The sequence below is a fragment of the Pithys albifrons genome, chromosome 3, assembly GCF_047495875.1.
Source record: "Pithys albifrons albifrons isolate INPA30051 chromosome 3, PitAlb_v1, whole genome shotgun sequence".
In the NCBI taxonomy this organism is placed as follows: domain Eukaryota; kingdom Metazoa; phylum Chordata; class Aves; order Passeriformes; family Thamnophilidae; genus Pithys; species Pithys albifrons.
This window is the reverse complement of record NC_092460.1, coordinates 47,131,583-47,148,528: the sequence shown is the minus strand read 5'-3', so window position 1 is coordinate 47,148,528 and position 16,946 is coordinate 47,131,583. Positions and strand designations below refer to the sequence as shown.

The 16,946-nt window shown below is 42.1% G+C and overlaps 1 protein-coding gene across 1 annotated transcript in view; it reads left to right on the top strand.

Moving 5' to 3' along the window:
- The first annotated feature begins 3,179 nt into the window (after positions 1 to 3,179).
- Positions 3,180 to 16,946, top strand: part of SYN3 (synapsin III) — a 200,743-nt gene continuing 186,976 nt past the window's right edge. Inside the window, exon 1 of the mRNA XM_071551663.1 lies at positions 3,180 to 3,283. The gene's annotated coding sequence lies outside the window, so the exon portion shown is untranslated. The remainder of the gene's footprint in view (positions 3,284 to 16,946) is intronic.

Below are 16,946 nucleotides of genomic sequence, written 5' to 3'. Positions count from 1 at the left end.
TCATTGCCAAATGCAATTCCTCTCATCTGGGGATGAAGAGAGGGGAAGAAACTTTCACAGTTTATTCCATTTGCCTGTGTGCTTAATATTCCGTAATTTTGGATACGCTCCCACTTATTGTTCCTACGCTCCAAAAGGGGCTTGTGGCCAGTAAGGCATAATTTCAAAGCAGAACACCAAAGCTTCCACTGGCAATAAATTATCTGATAAAAAATAATTATGAGGAAGGAGAGATCTTCCATTAAATCTACAAAGATTTCTGGAATTTTTCCAAATAATAGTCCTTTGTTTTCAGCCAAAAATACCTCAGCTAATGCAATTGAGAATGAAAAGACTTCACTGAAAAATTTCTATTAAAATAGAGATTTTTCTTAGAAGGCTTGCAATAGAAAAGTTGTTCAGCTAAAAGAAAAAAAGTTACACAAAGAACCAGCTCTGATGAAAAATACTAAACAATCCTACCAAGGATTTAATTTCTGCAGAAGAATTGTAGTAGCTGTCTTCCATTTGCTTAGTTTGTCTTCTCCTTCTGACACCACTGATCCTGCTTTCTGTGTTGCCATTTTGTTCTCTTATTTGCTTTAATTCATTTCTTGGGGTTGGCAAAAGACTTTGCTCAGCTTATTCCAACTTCCAGAGGGTTTCTACAGCAGTGGCTAGAACCCTGCCTCCTTTTCTCTCTCTCCCTCTGCTCTATGGAAGTTGTCACTCATCTTTACTGTCCCACAGAGTCAGGGTCTGCCTCTCCATTCAGTGCCTGTCTGCAGTGAAGCCCCTGCTGCTTTTTCCACCCTGCCTCCTGTGTGTTTGTGTACTGGTTCTGCCACCTCTGTGATTGCCCTGTGGACCTCTCAGCTGTGCGCCTCTCACCAGAATGAAATTCACCTTAGGGCTGGGAGCTCTGATTTGTGCCCTCTTTAGCCAAGTTTTGCCCCTGATTATTAAAGCCTTTGTCAGGGAGGCTTTGGTGCTAGGAATTAACTTGAAAGGAATTTGATAACCAAGGGCCATATTCATGATGTGAAGATCTCTACTGAAGAGCTTCCCCCCCCCCTTCCCCAGCATCTCCTGAATTTTGAGCAGATTCTCTAGTTGTCATGGCAACAGCCTAATTTGCTCTCTTTTTGTGGTTTAAGTAAGCATCATGTAAAAGCTCCTCAATAAATGATGCTAAAACATCCTGAGCTTTGGTAGTGACATTGGGCAACTTGCCATATAGCTTAATTTAATTGCTCTGGAGCTATCACCAAGTGCATAATTCAGGGTTTCCTTTAACACAAAAGCTCTTAAAAGTTTGGACAGCTGCAAGAGAAAGAGGAAAAGGAAAAGAGTGGTTGCCATTCTTCAAAAGTGAAGCATCTTCAGGAGCAAGGGAGAAAGAGTGCACTGCTGTCCCTTTCTCTGGCAAAGAAATATAACAAAGACAAAAACTTGGTATAGACTCTCACTTTCCCTCCCCTGAGATCATCCTGTACTTGGTGGAAAAGGCAAAAGCATCCACCATTCCTGTGACTTATTCTTCCAGGGAAGGCAGTATGGCTTCATCCTACATTTGGGCTGAGATTGAGGTAAACAGCCCAGCAATTTAGAAGGTGGCAATCCCCATTCATTGTCCCAGATTCCTTCCAGTCTTTCAACGTGAAGGCAGTGCCTAAAGGAAGATCCTGCCTTTAGGTAAACTTCTGGTCTGTGACCAGTGGTCTGCTTTTGTAGCTTTGCTGGTACTTGGGCTTGACTTTAACCTGATGTCCCTACTGCCCCTAGAGGCAGACTGAGGCCACTCATCCCGCCAAGCCTGGGAGATGAGCCAAACTGAGAGCTGGTGTAGGAGTTGCTTGAAGGAGTTTGGACTCCAGTGCAAATTTGAACCTCTCATCATTATGATAGTAAGTATATAGGTTCTACTGAGTAAATATTAGCACAGCAGGAGAAAAGTGTGAATTATGTTCTTGCACTCTAAGGGACACAGGCTCCTATAAGGGAACAGGAACAGCAGTTTCATCCCGCCTATTTATTTTTCAATTATGGTGGAATGATACAGCTATTTGTCAATACTGTGCACATTAGTGTGTATTAGCAATAGCTTTCAATATTGTTGTGAACAGTCATTAAAGAGCCTTGTTGGCTGCTTGGTCTGTTCTCTGGGTGGGAAGGGTTGTCCCACTGAACTCCTCCACTTCCAGAACTGGTCACATAACAATAAAACTCTTCAGGCAAATGAGGTGTCCTGAGGCTTGAACTGTTAGGGGAATCTGCAATGCTCTGTAACTCTTAAACGAAGCATCACCTGAGGAAAAAGGATGATGTTCATTTTGCAAAAACTACTTCTTAGGAAATACAGGTATAGGTAATTGTCACTGCAGATTTCTGGTCAGAAAAAAATGTATGAACCGTTTAGTCATTTAGTCTAGAGGGAAACTGCCACTTTGGTGAGTTAGATTTTTTGTTGTTATTTGGTTTTGTTTGTTTGTTTGTTGTTGTTTTAATTTGGAGATTCAAACTCCCACAGCAAGCTTGTGAAATCCCAGTCCCTGACCAGGGCATCTGTGAACCCTTCTCTTTCAGGAACCATGTGCCTGTATCCTGTAGGTATCTGAACGGGTGGGATGACCGCACAGTTGCTGAACAGAATATATTGTGAGATACAAGGCAGACTCTCCCTTTTCCTTATGATCTGTTTGTCTTTTCACTCCCTTCTGCAAAACAATTTCATTCTTTTCTCCCACATTGCATTCAGAGAACAGGCAAAATGTTTGATGCGCTGCAGTATCACTTTGCCTGGACAGAAATCTCTGCATTCACTGAGATGGTAAGGACCATTAACCAGGGAAATACTGTGTTGTGGGCTGGGAATGGATGTACAACAATATAAAGGGAATGTCATGGCTAAGGGGGAAGAAGACAAGAGGGATGGATTGGGAAATACAAGTAGATAATCTAAGGTCTTCTTTCCAGGAGTAACAAATAGATTCTGGCTTCTTTACCTGCCTGTCTTTGATAAAAGCCTGACAGTCGGGGTAAAGTCTGTGACACCAGAGCCTGTACACCCCTGTTGTTTTACTAAATTATTCATTCCTGTTCCTGTGATAATATAGTTATAAGGAGGAGCCTAATTGAATTTACCGTCTGGCTTTGGCCAATAGGGTGATAAGGATCCAGCAGAATGGGATGACGATGAATCCTGCTGGTGTGCTGTGAATGTGAAGCAGGAGGGACTGGCAGTTTGTGTGCAGGAGGGAAAGCGAATTGGTCCAGGGCCCCTGGATTAGCAGAATAAGGAAAGGTAAGGCTGGTTTTGTTTATTAGAAAGCACTCTGCGGGCATTGTTTTCCTGCAAGGTTTGCAGGGAACATGATTGCGTGTGGTGGCACTTGCTTAGTGCATGTAGCGTCTGCCTTTGTCTTTATGTGTGCTGCAGGGGAATATAACACTGTATGTTCACTGTGTGTGTCTGTACAGAGATGCCTGTGTTTTATGTGGATCCAGCAGCAACATATGAAGCCTGTGCAGTATAAATGTAATGAGACGAGTCAAAAGGGAAAAAAGCCCCTCATGGGTAGAAGGGGAAAAACAATAATGTTTTCTGGTTTGATTGAAAATGAAAATGCCGAGGCTCTTAGTAAGCTGTTTGCAAACAAAACAGAGCAAGTGTGTTTGCATCTGTCTGTGTGTGTATAGGATCTGCAGTGAGATGTTAAAATGGGAAAGAGGAGGTCAGACTGGAGCATTAGTCATTGCAGGTGGAGATAAATTGCAAGCAATCTGTGTAATCAGATTCTCTAACATGGAGAGTCCCAGTGAGTACGAAGGTGGATTAATCCTATCTGCTAAGCCAGCTACACCTGGAAAGCAACCAGGGGGGAGCCTGCGGGGGGAGTCAGAATGGGTTACCTGACTGAGCAGAGAAATTGATGCTCAAAGTGTCCTGTGTGCCTGCTGCTAAAATGATAGTTGTTTCTAAAGGCTTGTTATTTCTTATGTATTGATGCAAAGAGAAGGTGAGCATTTCTGAGGATCAGATTAGAGCCCACAAATTAATGTTACCTGGAAGAACAGGACCACATCAAGCAAATTAAACTTTGCCCTTCCTTTTGGTTCACTGCTTTTGCTCTGGTAACAAGTGACTGCTGAACAGACGGGGCAGGTGGGGGAAGATGGATTACAAATGTGGCAGGTGGCATTAAGCCATGTAGACAGGAACCATTGTTTGCAGTGATGATGTTATAATCACACTTCTTCAGCTTACATCTTTGCAAGCCTTTAAGACAGGGCTGTCCTGAACTGGGTAATCTTAGTCCAGTCACTAACTGGAGCAGGGATCACAGCTCACTATAAGGCATTAACAGATTTAGCTGCTTCTCAATGTTTTTAACACCTCATTCTTCTCAAGCCAAGATCCAGAGGGAAGTGTTGTTGAGACAAAGATGTTGCTCACCTGTGGATATGTCATCTCTGTTGGAAACTAATTCTTATGATGAATGCTGAAAGTGGTAGCCAGAGGCTCCCTCTGAAAAGAGCAGTAAGACAGAAAGCCCCAGAGGGAGAGGCAACAAAATGGCTTATCTTGGATTAGCAAACCTGTTTGCCAAAGTAAGTTCTCCTCTTCCCTGACTCCAGATTTCTTACATCAGAAGTCAACTTTTCTCTAACTAAAGTTCTTTCTTTTCTGTGGTCTTCTTACATGGCCTGAAGATGGGGAGGATAACTGATATTCCCATCAGAGAGCATCTCCATGCTCATGTCTATACTCTGCCCATAAAATCTCCTGAAGTCTCTGGGATGTGCTGATGGGGTGGCGGGCTGAGTCTGACCCCCTCTGTCTCACAGTTTGTGCATATACCCCAAGTGACACTGAAGGGGCACTCACCTGGTACAGAGAGAAAAAGCCTTCACCTTATTGTATTTGGTAATTTAAAAAAAGGTAACATGCTGCAGATTCCTCTAAGATAGATGCAGTCCCTCTTCATGTCACCTGGAATAGCTGACTGAAAAACAGGTCTAAGACAGGGTATATATTGTAAGCTAGTGGGGTTTTGTCTCTTGATTTCTCATGTCTTTATCATCCTTCAGGTCCTTTAAGGTATTAAAAATATGATCACAGTTGAGTTTGACTCCAACTTTCAAAGCACTCATAGCAACAGAGTGAGCTAAGAAGTGAAGCAAAGCAAGCCTGGCTGTCTGAAAATTATCTCCCCAGCATAACAGACTTCTTTCCTTCTGCCCTAGAAACAGGAATAGTTAAATAACTTGCTTATTCGCGCACTCCAAAATGCTGCACAGCTCCCAGGTGGCAGAGCAAGAGGTTCTCCCTACTAAAAACTGAGCAGATACTCAACACACCTGGAGAGTCCGCCTCTCTGCACATCAAAGGAAGTCATTCACACTGCAGATTTCGGGATATGCATCTTCCCTGCGAGATGCACACCAGGGTTTGGCAGGATAAGCATCCCTCTGACGTTGCAGCAGCCTGGTATTCGCTTGCAGCGGTTATTGCCGGTTGGGTGACTACATTGTTTGCTTCTGCCCTCAGAGTCAACAGTGAGGCTCAGGAATGGGCAAAACGCCAGTGTATTCCCAGGGAAGGTTACGTCATTACCAATTCACTGGTGCCAGACACTGTGCTGGAAACCTGAGGTCGCTTTTTGCCATTAATTGCCCAGATGATTAATTCATGCAATGATATCATTTTCTTGGGTGGAGGTTAGGAGGTTATGTACTCCAGTAATGAGAGGCATGAGGGGATGCAAAACTCGTGCTCCTTATTGATGGTAAGGCTAATTACAACAAACTACAAACTAGCCACCTTCCTTCCCCAGAAAGGGTATCTTTTGGGGGGAGGAGGGAGAGGGTGGTGGTGTCCTGCCGTGTGTGAGAAAATGCTCTTATGGGAATAGAGTACTCTTAACTTTCATAACTATTCTGTAATAAGGACTTCTGCTGTAATTGTTTTGAAATCATTATTTTATTTGTCATTTACATTGCACTTGCCAGTAAGAAAAAATATTATTATAAGAAAAAAACCACTATTATAAAGAAAGAAGTGAATTTGGTTTTTATTGCATGGTGGCTGGTCTGTTGTATTGTGGTGTTCTCTCCTCAAAAGATGCTGCTCTATAGGAGTGTAGGATAACTTCTCAGTCAATCTGGAAATTCTCCAGAGTGTCAGGTTTTGCAGTAAATACTCTAGGAATTTTTTAAATGTTTTTAGACTAAAAATCCATTCCTACCTCTTCAATGGCTAAGGAAATAAGCCTAGAATTCCCAGATGGGCATAAAAATCTACCATGGCCCAGATACAATTAATAGCTGATAAAGTTGCAGAAACTTGATCTGATAATCTATTGGTAGGTGAAACTGATAATGCAAAATGTTAAACAAACCAGCCAGGGCATTTTCAGAGCTGTTGTAAGAGTGTTTTCTGTCAAACAGTGTCACTTCTCTGCCTCGTGTATCCTCCCCGTCACTCCCCCCAGGACTGTTCTTCTCCCCTCAGGCCTTTGTGGTTTTTGGCTGGCTTGCATCCCCAGAGGTGTACAAAGCCCTGGATCATAAGTTTTCAAACAGGCCTGGTAAGACCAATTGGAAACCTTCCAATTTCTAGATATGCCTTTTACTTATGGGATAAAATGGTTTCCTTCCTGTTTAAGCAGTGAGGAAACCATGCCCTCTCTCCATTCTAGATAATTTTTCATTTCTTCCCATCCTTTATGGTCTGCTGTAGCATTCTTGTACCTCATCTAGAGATCTGAAAATGTCAAATAGCTTTTTTGAATGCTGACAAATAGCAGAGATTTGATTAGCAATTGTAGCAGATTATTTAGCAGTCCAGTTCTGTAGACTCATATATATTTCTAATAGGGTTATCAAGGAAAATTAAGTGATTATGCAGAACTAACAATGTCTATATTAATGGCTATCAGGTTCTAGACATTAATCTATTGTCTGTTTAATGAGGAACAATCCTACTGTGTCTGGCAGGTCAAACAGTGAAACAAGAGTGCAGCACGACTTTTCTGCCCATAGCAGATTACACTGGCCACAGGAAAGGTTGCCTAGGGCATGTGTTTGTAATTTAAACCCTGCTCATAAAGGGGATAAAAATAATAAGGTGGCCTTGGAAAAGTAAGAGGAAGGGTTGGTGATGTAGCCTTCAGGTGGAAATCACTTTTTGTGCTGGTGTCAGCCCTACATTGCAAAGGACTGAATTCTGCAATGCCATCAGAGTGACATGAAGGGCAGAAAAAGAGTCTCCTTCCCAGGAAAGCCTGTGATGGCCTGGCATCACAGGAGGTGGAAAAACAAAGTGGATTGGATGCGTTAGGAAAGACCCCTTTTCTAGGCTTCCTGAAATAGGGAGTATTGCCTTCAATCAGCTTCTGAGAGAGTAACTGCTTTAAACACACATTAAATTTTGGTGTAAACTGTCAGAGTGGGATATGAACAAGACAGATTGTGTTGTACCATACTCCAGCCTGAAGAGCACCAGCAGCATTATTTTTTGTATGCATCAGAAAAAGACATCAGAGTTCATGTTACAGGGAGGAAAATGGCAGGAGTGCAGACAGGTACAGCTGTACATAGCACAAAGTAAGAGAGAGTTCTGTGCATACTTTTTTGAAGAAGGAAGTTTTGGTTTTGCCAAACTTTTTGGGTTTTGGCCAATTTATTTCCTGCTCTCAGCATGGGCCAGAGCCAGCATTTCTTCCCTGTATACTTCAACTGAGAACCACAAAAAGGCATTGGCTTCCATATTTCATCTTGTACAAAGGAGCAAATATACACATACCAACTCTTTTTAAAAGTTGACCATCAGTGTCTTCAGCCAGGTCTTCATGGTTTAAAATGGGTATTTGTTGAGCTCTCTTGAATTCAAAATTGTGCTACCTCAAGCCCTACATTTTCATTTACAGTTTAATTTTACATTTAGTTGTCAATGGCACAAACACAGAAGGAAACAGCTTTTGAACTTGCTGGTTCTAGCCCTTTAAAACCACAAAGCCATTTAAGAACGCACACTGATAAGCCACTTTTTGGTAAAAGTGATAAGTAAAGCCATTCACATTATTTGAAGTCAAATAAGCAGTTAACTGATTGCCATGCCAGTGAATGGAGAAAGTCCCACTGCTCTCCAACTCAGGACTTTCAAGCTTGGTGGAAAAAAACTAGCCAGAAATGCTTATGTCATATCTCTTATGTAGCTCATGAAAAATACTAGAAGTACTGGTAGGCTTTCACCAGCAAATTAAGTTCATAAACAAGCACAAGCATATTAACATAGAGCTATTAGAAAAGCCAAATCAATTGCAGTAGAACATTCAGCTCCAGGATGATTCAGACCTTTAAAATCTATTGTTTAAAATATAGTAACACTCCTTTTTTTAGGTAAAAGTTGTTATTTTTAATATTGAGTATCTTGGCCCTGTGGGGTTTTCTTCACTTGTATAATACAATGAATATATCTGTTATCTTGTCATCTTTCTTCCCCACTTTTATCTGTACTTTCCTGTGTTTAGAGTAAGGCTGGACAGCCCTGTAGTGCATCGCAGCTCAGGAACATGTCAAAGACCTTCTTAGCTGCAGAAACACTTTTTCTGGATTCTGCAGAGCAAATTGACAAATTCCAGAGGAAGATGCTAGAAAATATAGATCCTTCTTGGAGAAAGAAGGAAAATCAGGAGTGTTCTCATCCAACTTACCAGTACAGCACAGTTGTTCATAGCCGCTGCTGTAAAGCAGTGAACAATAAAATGGAAGTTCTACATAAAGAATGATCACAAAGTGCCAGAGGTGATGGAACCCTGTGTTTCTGTCCCTGAATCACCACACACACATCTGATGGACTGTGCTTGTCACAGTGCTACACAGCATGTGGGCAGGGAAACACTCTTGGCACACGGCTGTTCTCTGCAGTGGGCTTGACAAAAGCAAATAATATGACAAGCTAGGAAGAATTTATTCCTTTTTTAGCCCCAAAGTTTTTTGTTTTGCTGCTGAAAGACAAGACTCAGTGCCTGTGTTTCCCTTTCTTGTTGCTAAAGTGTTGATTGTGCTTTGGTGAGTTGAGTTGGATGAAACACTGCATTCTCTCCAGCAGCTCAAGGCTGCTGTATTTATCTTGATGCTCCTATCTAAAATAGGCCTGTGTGTTTAGTTAATCTTTGGGGAAGGCTTTCTTACTCTGTCAGCCTTGTGAAGTTTTTTTAATAGGAGAGAGAGGAGTAGGCAAGGAAAGGGGGGGGGGGGGGGGCGGTGCGCCTTTATAATAAAACTGAAAGAGGTTGACAGAAATTCACGTGAAGGTTACCTCACATTACTCTGGGCAACCTTAATAATTCATCAGAGCCTTTCAGTCAGGGCTTCCCACACTGTACCCTACAGGGGCAATTTATAGTGTATGAGTTTCTTGAGGCCATTCAAGGCACCAGTTCCTAAGAAACACAAGGCACAGGGGAGGATGGTGCCTGTCAAGATCTAGAGCTGACAATTCCTATTAATGTGCAGGAAAGCTTTTCCCAGGAAGATTCTTTGATGCCTCTGACTCTTGGTCACAGTTCACTGGCCTCTGGATTTATATGTCATGTCTTTGTGTTGAAAAAAAGTGCCACCTCTTTTGCTGAGCCCCAGGGTCAGACTGTCCCTGCCTTAGGTGTGACCCATAGAAAGAACAGGACAGTGCCTTTAGTTACCCAGGGAAGACAGACCTTGTGAAGTCTGACATCTCCTGCTAAAGTCATGCCAGCTGTGCAAGATCATCTGCCTTCTGCTGCAGTCAGAAAGAGAGAGGGATCACATCTAACCCTCAAACTTTTTATTTCAGTGAGAATTGCTTTGATGCCGATGAGAAAGAATTTTGCTTGAGCTAGAAAGGAAGGAATTGACTCCCTGCTTTCTGAAATAGTTACCAGTAAAATAAGTAGCATTGTAAGTTTTTCTGCTCTGTTCTGCTAATCTGCAAGCAATATTAGTTTGGTAAATGGTTCATTAAAAGTAATGCAATAATCAGAGGAGGATATAATACATGAGTTTCTGCATTGCTGAGGCATTTCATCTTTTGGACAGAAAAGTTCTGTAGCCATCTTTAGTGGACCAGAATAAATAGTAACAGCAACATGCTGTTAACTTGGGATATTCAAACCTCATAATGCTCCTTCAACCCCACTGTTAGAAGCAGTCAGGCAGCAATATCTCAGTGCAACGTCTCTCCACAGAAAGACTGCAGTTCATCAGGTGTAAGACAGGCTCTAGAAATGTCATCTTTGAAAATCTGGGAAAAAAACCTGAGAATGAATTGGATATTTGTGATGAAATTTGCAAGAAATTTTTGAATAGTTCTTGTGCTGTTTTGGGGGGAGAAAAGAATTTGAAATTGTCAGACTCCTTTGAAATGTGGTGGTCTTCCATCTATTGTTACAGATATAAAAATGCTTACCTCAGCTCCATCTGTCTTCCTGCACTGTAATTCCTCCCATTCCTCCCTTACAGCTATGGCTGAAAAGGTCTTGGTGCTTCTGTTCAGAAGAACCTACACTTTCAGCTCCTCCTCTGTTAGTCTGCCCTTCTCTCCTTCTGGTCACTGGGTGGTTGGGTTCTGCTGAGGGTCCTGAGGTAGTTCTGAGGTAATTGTCCTCTGGCTTCAAAACACAGAGAACACCAACAGGTTTAATTCTTCGTGGGGCACCTATAATTGCAATTTCTTCCAGAGCCTCCAGCACCTTGGGCCAATAGGAACAATAGCTGTACAATACCTTCACACAGTGCTGTAAGAGCAGCATATTTTTCAAGAGCAGAAGAGGTGATAAAGAATGAATAGATGCTCTAGTTGTCTGACCTTCTAAATGTGTGGGTTTATGCCTAGTGGTAGACCATCAAGAGCTATGGGCAAGTAAGGAAAACTCTGATTTTTTAGAGAAAGCATTGTATGTGGTTGTTTCATGGTATGGTCAGGGCTAGCAGCTGGTGGGGGAGGTGAAATAGCAGTAGAATCATAGAATGGTTTGGTTTGGATTCAAAGATCATCTGTTTCCAACCCTCTTTCCCCCACCATGGGCAGGGAAACCCTTCACTAGATCAGGTTGCTTAGGGTCCTATCCAATAATCATCAGCAATAAATCTTTCTGAGCCTCTAAAGAGCATTTCTGAAACCCAAAATACAACCAGGATGTCCATTTAAACTAACAGGTTCTGCACTTCCTCTTGGTAAAACTCTTGGCTACCACAGAGCAGCGATTATAGTTACTGCGAACACTCAGTTTCTAACTTGGTTTTCCACCACAGTTTCTCTTGCCAAAATGTTGCTGCTGCTCCTTCATTAGTATTAAGGAGCATCAGACAAATGCTGTGATTGCATGGAGGTGCCAGCAAGACACAAAGTCTGCAACTTTGCTGCTGCTTGCTAGCAAAGAAAGCTTAGTGGGCCAAGGCTGGAGGCAACCCCGGGGGATGGGCTCTGCCGTGAGGGTCAGTGATAAACAGAGGCAGGAGAGGGCCAAGGCTGAAAAACCAGATGTCTTTTCCTGCATCACTTGGCAATGTTTCTTCTTCAAGTTTCAGGGCAGCACAAACTGAAAAGTCAGCTCAGGTAGGGACTGCTGCCAGGCACTGACTAGCTCTGCAGATGATGCACTATCAGCAGCTGCTGCTCAAGATCTAGATGCCCAAGAGACAGATAGACTCTGGCTTAAAGATGAACATCTGAGCTCTCCTGGGATGCTTAAGCAAGTGTCTTTGCATTGGGGTATCATATGGTCATGCAGTCCTTGCTGAAATTGGGAGAAATCACTGTTTTCTTCACTCAGGCTTTCAGGGAGCTGCTGCTTTGCTCATGCTGCAGTGGCTGTGGCTTAGGTACAGGACTGTTTTGGACCAGCTGATGAGTATTTACAAACTAGCTTTGGAGTTGTTTTTCCAATCAGAAATGATAAACTCATGACAGGAGGACTTGGGAGAAACTACACAAGCTGCAATAGTGGAAGGCCAAGCTCAGTGAACCTAGTTTTCAAATCCATTTCATTCTGCACAAGTGCTCTGCAGTGCTTTAGTAGTAATTGAAGAGATCCAAAGCAATTATCCTCTTTCAGAAATGAGATACTAATGATGAAGAGCTGAAGCAAGACAAGAGCAAGTGATTAAGCTGATAATAGTGAAGGACTTCTATATATTTGTTATCATGAAGTGTATGTTATTCACGCTCACAATATGGTCCTCTCTTGCCTTGGTTTTACATTTGGATTCCCTTACGAAGTTATTTAACCAGGACTGTTCCTGCAACTCTTAGGAAAATACACGTGGATGCGCAGGGCCTATCACAACATGTGAATGTGATTCAGTACTTTGGTGAAGTTCAGTGATGACACAAGATTTTCATCACCCCATCACTGGGTCATGTTTGGTCACTGTTTTTGCATTGAAGTATATAGGAAAGGGGACAGAGGTCCTTGTGTCTAATGTGGTTTATTTGTAAAAGATCATTCATACGCTACTTTCTTACACAACATCTTCTGGGTGTTAACAATAGTTTGTGCAGTGATCAGCTCTGAAACTGGACTCCAGTGACACTAGCAGTACTCATTTGAGCTGAAAACTCTGTATATTCTTCCATGTTAAAAAGTAATAAGGTTTTCAGGTAGATTTCATTTTAAACAGTTTCTGTACTTGCTTTGTATATTATTGAACACCTCTGCAATCTGTATTTATATCACTGCACATCTCAGTCTCTCTCAAACTTGACCCAATTTAGCCTTTTCATGCTTTATTTATGTAGTTAGTGACTTGTTCAAAGTAAAAAGTCCATAAGAAAAAAACACAGAGAAAGGAACCACTCTTTCTATCCACAAAAGCCATAAGATTGGTTTTCTTTTGTGTACAGTCTTGAAATAGAGAAGAATATTTTGTGTGTTTTAGTGAACTGACTGTTGTACTGCAACATGCAGGAACATCAGCTCTGCCCTTCAGCTCTAGCCTATGGAAAACACTGGATATGTAAGTGTAAGCACAGGCAGAATTTGGCTCATCATCTTAAGAGAGGGAGGCCAGAGTGAGTGCATAGCTCTCTGCAAAGCTGCAGGGAATAAACACACTTCCTCAACCAGCTGTAGTTAACACCTTGTCATCCATGCCAGTCTCTGAAATCCTGTAGCTAAGAAGTTGTGCACTGGTGTTTGTTTTTCGTTTTTGTTCGGGTTTTTAACCAGTTATGTGCCTGCATAGTGATGACAAAGTGGCGCAGATGTTGCCAGGTGGCCAGAAAGTTTTAAACCTTCTGGTCTTTCTGATCCTGAGGGCACAAGCACTCAGTCTGGGCAAGAGTTGGAAATAAACCCAGCAAAGAAAGGCAGCTCTCTAGCTGTTACTCAGAACTCTGTGGAGTTTGTTTTGGATTCTTCAGTCCATCTTGCAGTCTACTCTATTTTTCCCTTAAATACAAATCCACACTAAAAGTGGCTTTTGTCAGTGAACTTCAGTCATGTGGGACAACACATGCAGATTGTCCCAGAGAGGAATAGGAATACTTTGCAATGTTGCTTCTATCATTAGCTATATCATTGTATAATTATAAATTAATAGCTACTGCCTACCTGTCCTGCTAGTCAGGACACAGTAGTAGAAAGGGAGGCCCCAGTGTGGCTCTCAGGTAACTTCAGTGTGAGGTTTGTAGGATGTCCCTCTTTCTGTTCTGCCTGCTGCAATGCTCGTGCTCTCTGTAACCAGTTAGTTATGACATATTCGTGTGTACTCAGCAAGAGCTCATGTCAATGTGCGTGTCTTGAGTGCCTCCCATAGTGTCCTGCTCGGGCAGTCCAGCTGCAGAGCTCCTATATGCTCTCTCTTGCCCTCTTCACCTTCCTTCTCTCCTTTCCTTGTGAAAGAAGTTCAGAAAGAATAGGAAGAGGAGGACCTAAAATAGCTGTGAAGATTCATCCTTTATTATCCCTGTTAGAAAATGGTTCCAAGTGACTCATTTTTTCCCCCATGAAAGCATTGCGCGTCCCGTCCCCCCCCCCTTCCCCAGTCATGGTGGGTATATATTAGTCAGTCTTGAAAGGTTTGGTCATTGGGTTCTTAAATAAGGGCGCCAATTTTGTAACCCTTAGAAGCTTTGCAATTCAGCTATTAATCAGCAGGGGAACCAGAGCTCTTGAAGCTGCTCATGCTTGGCTCAGTGGTGCAGCATGGAGGTGTGTGAGCTGAGCTTTGCAACATCTCTGCACTCTGCAAAATAAAGTTTGTCTTTTTAAATGAGGCAAGCAAGGCACTGAGACTGAGTGACCTTTTCCCAGGCTGAAGGCAGAAGACTGTTAAAATCGTATTATGCTTTATTTCCACCTCTGGGCCCAGCCTACTAGCCTGATCTCTCAGGACTTTATCTGGCTTCAGAATCCAACCTGGCTTCCACACTCACATATATTTTATGATGCTTTTTGCCTAAATATAGTTTCCAGTGTCTGGAGCCAATTATGGAGGGCTCCTACACCATCCAGTGTGAGCACAAAGACTGGATAGGCAAACAGGCAGGAACTGGGAGAGAAGACAACTAGATAAAGGACAGTTAGTGAAATAAGTCAGTGATATAATTTATCATTAAGTTTTTGAAAGCCATGGTGTAATTTTAGCAGTTCACCTTGGGTGATAACTCTTTGTCAACACAGTATCCCTACAGAGACAACATAAATTCTTCCATTGCTTTTGAAACCTGGCCAGATGCTTTATTGTAACGAAGCTAAACACCTATTCCCTGCCTGTCCTGCAGAGGCTCCTGCTGGCACCACGATATATTTGGCTTCCAGCTCCAACCTATAGCCATGCTAGAGCAGGATTCTGTGGACATTTATGAGGTTGCAGCAGGGAAGTAGGCACTGGCCATGGCAGAAAGACTGGGGTGCTCAGTCCAGCTCCGGGATAGAGGATTGTCACTCCTGCTACGATGAGAAGTGTATGGGTACACGGTACGAGCAAAAGGGATGTATTCCATAAACCCACACAGCTTTTCGTGTGTCTTCATGTGATCAATGGTAAAGATGCAAAAAAAAAAAGTGAAGAAAAATAACCCCTATAAAGGCTCAGCACAGTTTGGGTTGGTCATCCCAGATCTTGAGACAGACATAATCAGCAGAAACCCAACAGTGCTCCAGGTGAAGGTCTACCAATCCTCATGTTCTCTGTCTCTTTGAGGGGAATAGTCCAGCCAGGCCAGTCAATCTTCCACCACTTCTACATCCCATGAAAGAATTTGGCATCAAGCTATTTTACAGTTGTGTCACAAATCTTGCCCAGAGTGCAGTGGAAAATTTTCTTTCTCTTCCATCATCAAAATAATTCAGTAAGTGTGCTCAGAATCTTGGTTTATTCTTTACTTTGTGCTGCTACGTGAGATGGGCACATATGGTTAGAAAGCAAACAAGCCACACAAAGGCAAATTACAGGCTTTGTTTCTCCAGGTATCTGCTGCTCACATCATCAGGTTAAGTAGAACTCAAGTGTATGATAAGGGGTTTCTTGCCATAGGGGAAATCTGGGAAACTGAAATATAGCAGTGCCTGGAAAAGTCCAAGGGGGAGAAAAGAGGTGGGTGCAAATGGCAGCAAAACTTGCATGGAATATAGTAGTACTACAGATGGTTTAGAAGGCTTCAGATGTTTGAAGAAAAAATTTTTAGGCCCCAGAAGCATAGAACATTTGGGAAAGAAATGGAATTTTTGTGGCATCTTCAAATGAATTAGAAGCATTCACACAGGAATTATAAAGTTGCATTTGAAGATCTGTTTTTTTAGAAATATGCAATCAATTATTGTCTTATAAACATTTCAAAAGCAATACAATTCTTATTCCAAACATAAAATCTTTCTTATAGTCATCAGTTAATTGATAATTATCTATTTGAAGTATATTATCATAACTCAGTGTATTGTATCTTCCCTTTCATGCCCCATAGCGCTTTTTTATCACATGACTAGTTCACTCTGTAGTAATGAAATATTTTGTTTACCTGCATTTTGAATAGCCAACCTATTGTGACAGAACTGAAATAGAGTAGAAAGAAATTGGCATAGGAATGAAGAACAATATCTGATCATAATCAAGACAGTACCCCATTAGCACTGGGTAAGATGCTGCAGTTTCCTCTGAGACCCTGTGAGCTGTCAGTCCCTTAGGCATCTCTTATCTGGATGAGCCCTAATGCATATTGGCAGGTCCTACATTTTAAATACACCCAGCTTCTTGATTTTATTCAGATCAGCACTCTTCAAAGCAGCACGTCTCTCAGCTGAAGGAAATCCCTGCTCTATTAATGGCATGTCTGGTGCCACTTTCACTCTTATCACCATGAAATCAGGACTTTTATGCTTGCTGCAGGAAACTTGGAGCATGTCTCACAATACACAACATGAACTGCATCAGATCCAAGATTGGGAAGGAAAGAGACAGCGGCTTTAGAGCCCTGCTTGCTTCCTTCTTACAACTTCATCCACTTAATATGCAAAGCATTTATCTCTACAAATTCTCTGGTTTGTACTGCTGTCTCCTGCTTTTCTTTGCTATAATGGTGAGGAGTCGCTTGGACATGTGCCTAAGTATTAGCCTTAATTTAATGGAAGCATTAGTGTTCCTATTGCTTGGAGTGGGAATGACCACAGTACTCTTGGGAACTAAGAAATTGAGACAGTATTCCAGTTCAACTGACTTTCAGATGGAGACAGCTCTAAAGTATTCAAGGATTAGCACAGGATTTCTTTGCCCATACTGCCTGCTACAATTGAGCTGGGTCTGGCTTTTCTGATAAGCAAGTATTGATACTGAACAGAGACAGGTTACAAAAGGCCTCCATAGGCTCATTGACAAGGGGATATTACCACTGAAACACCGCAGCCATTAGGTGTCAACAGAATTTCCAAAAAGAGAATAAAATGAGGAAATAATATATAGTTTCCAAGAAGTAGCACAACCTAATT